At 44.8% G+C, this 2,985-nt stretch overlaps 1 pseudogene; it reads right to left on the minus strand.

The window, feature by feature from the left end:
* Nucleotides 1–1,121: 1,121 nt before the first annotated feature.
* On the minus strand, nt 1,122–1,854 carry LOC101586687 (annotated as a pseudogene).
* Nucleotides 1,855–2,985: the final 1,131 nt, after the last annotated feature.

A 2,985-nucleotide genomic window follows, 5' to 3' on the forward strand; every position in this document is an offset into this window, starting at 1 on the left:
GGAGGGGACAAGGTGGAGTAGATGGGAGATGAAGCTCTCCCACACATTCAGTGTGCCTCAGCTAGGCCTTGATCTGGGGGTTCCCAGAATGCGGCAAAATTCCTACTCGGTGGGTGGGCTCGGGCGGTGCTACTGAGTGATGTTTGGTGTCCCAAGGGGGTGGAGTAGGGTCTCACTCACTCTGTGCCTGGGCTGGGATGGCAGGTCCCATTGGTGCTGGGTATCCGGAATCTCTCCCACACACTCACTGGACCTGGGCTAGGACTGGATCTGGGGGTTCCTCGAACGCGGCAGAAATTCCTATTGGGCAGGTGTGGTGGAGGGGGTGCTGCAGAGTCGTGCTGTATGTCCCAATATGGTGGAAGAGGGTCTCACCCCTTCTGCGCCTGGCCTGGAACAGCAGGTCCCGCTGGCGCAGGATAGCCAGAAGCTCTCCCACACACCGGGCCTGGGCTCAAGTATTTGTTTTTTTTTTTTTTTTTAAATCTTTTATTGATTTGGTATAAGGTCTAGCTATTCAGCTCAGAATTACAGTGATCCCCCTGTCTCAGCCTTCCAGTGCTGGAATCACAGGTGTGTACCACCATGCCTGGTTTTGAGGCCATCTAGTCATAGGGCCAGCATGGCATGTGGTACTGGGGATCAAACATGGGTCCTTGTGCTTGCCAGGCAGGCGCTTAGACTGCCAAGCTATCCTCCCAATCCCCTGAAGTGCTTTTGTGTTGAAAACTCACCTGTATGATTTGGGCTAATTCAGAGAAATAAATGAATCTTAGAAAGAGGCACAATGTAGCAGCTTTTCTACTGTGACATTCACATCAAATGTAGTCATGCAACATCTCTATACTTATATGAAACAAATATAAGCCAAAATTAGTTTATTCTTAAATGAATAAACCCTCAATAAACCCACACAGAATCTGAGTTACTTTGTCTTTTTTTCTTTTTTCTTTTTTTTTTTTTTTAGCACTATGCAGTTTTATTAACCATTCAAGTACACTAGCAACTGGTAAGATTGGGACAGAATTGGGACTGAAAAATGAACAACTATTCAGGATCTAACAATTTGAAAGAAGCCACTATGTATTTTTTTCATAAACATGTTTTCACAGAGCCAATACAGTACTAGCCATTAACTCAGTACACCAAGTGCACTGAAGTAGAAAAGATACAACAAGAAAAATAGCTACATTAGAAAGACCAACACTTTAGAAAAAGAGTAAAACACTTTCAGTTTCTCCCCTTTAGCCCCTAAAACAACATCGTACAATTTGGATCTACCTATACAGTCCTACATCAGCTTCTAGAATATTTGTCAGGAGGGAAAAAATAAAATGACACTGGCCAGTACAGTCTTTGGATATTTAGGAAGGGCAGGGGCAGAAAGTCAGTTCCCAGAACAAATTAGTCAGCTTCAGTCTCATCAGCAGGATCTTTGGATTCTTTGTTCTTCCAGACTTCTTCAATGTGTTTATCCTTCTCTTGCAAACGTTCCAGCTTAGCAGCCATTTGTGCCTCTTGGTTCTCTTTGTTAGCTTCCATCTTGTGAGTCAGTTTCTCTTCCGCCATTTTACTGAAGTTATTATTCTCTTCTATTGCTTTTTGAAGCACTTCTTTCTCATGCTCTCGTTTCTCAGCAAGCTGCTTCAAGACTTCAGCTTCATGGAACTTGCATGTTTCTTCTGCAGCTTCTAATTTCTTCTGAATTTCTTCCAGGGAAAGATCCTTCTTCTCTGGAGGGGAAAGGGGGAAATCTGGGACAGATTCTTTTGACTGTGGGCTGAGAATCAGCTCAAAACCCTGGCCTGAAGCACGCTTCTCCAGTTCTTTCACTTGAATATCAGAAGAAGCCATGGTGAGTAAAAGACAAGAGACTGGCTGGCAGTTTATTCCACTGGTAAAGAAAGCCCTTAGAGCTGGGTTTTCAACTGTCTTTCTGGAAGCCAGGCCACCATTGCTCCCTGGGACCTCTCTGACAACGTCCCCCAGCCACTGTGTGGGAGCAGCAGGCATGGGGCTAGCCTACTTTGTCTTTTGTTAAATATTGCCTTTTCTTTGAAAGATATTTAATCCCTCTGAAGTACTAGCACAGCTTTTACTAAGTTTGGATTCTTTTCTCTCAGCACTGGTACCACCTCCCCAAATTTGGTATAATTTATTGCATTTACTATTTTGATTTCAGGGCAACCACTGTTATAGAAGGGTTTTACTGAGTCCTGAGTAGCTCATCTCTCTGTGAACACAGCAGCTTTATTTTTGAGCCAGTAAGAAAGGAAATTTGATGATTCTAAAAAGTTTATTGAAGGGCCAGCCAAATAACTCAGCAGATTAAAGTGCCTGCTTAGATAGAGGCAGCTGCTGGGGTTCAATCCTCAGTGTGCCATTCCGGGTCCGCACCCAGGGGCACCCTAAGATGGCATGGTGGCGCGGGCCTGTAACCCCAGCTCTTGGGAGGCTGAACACAAGTGGATCACTGAGTCTGATCTACTTAGTGAGACCCTGTAGACCCTGTCCTAAATACAAAAGTATTTTACCTACTTGGAGCAAAAGAAGAAAATGTTTTGAATTGACAAATATTTGATACTCTATTGCAAAGTGCAGAATGCAATCTAAATTAGTGCCATGACTCCAATGTTGCACCGAAGTTTTCCCCTGCATTTTTACGGCATATGCAGAGCCCTCATGAGGCCATCTGACAACTCTCCATTTCCTTTCTCTTCCTTCCCCTAGCACTAAATTGTGTGCTTCGCATTTCCTCAGCCCTGCGCCCCTTCATGAATTAACTGAGGCTGTCTGAGTTCACTACACTGTTGCTCCTGGACTGCATTCTTGCTTCCTGTTGCCCTTGGTACTGTTACCTCAGATATTAAGGAGGACTGGGAATTTCCAGCTTTAAAATGGTAGATACCACTTGGGGAGGGGCTTGCCAGAGCCCTGCAAATCCACCAAGTGGGAGGGAGGGAGTTAGGAGGGGTTTTCAGTTTT

Source organism: Octodon degus, unplaced genomic scaffold (genome assembly GCF_000260255.1).
Source record: "Octodon degus isolate 3935 unplaced genomic scaffold, OctDeg1.0 scaffold00004, whole genome shotgun sequence".
Taxonomy (NCBI): domain Eukaryota; kingdom Metazoa; phylum Chordata; class Mammalia; order Rodentia; family Octodontidae; genus Octodon; species Octodon degus.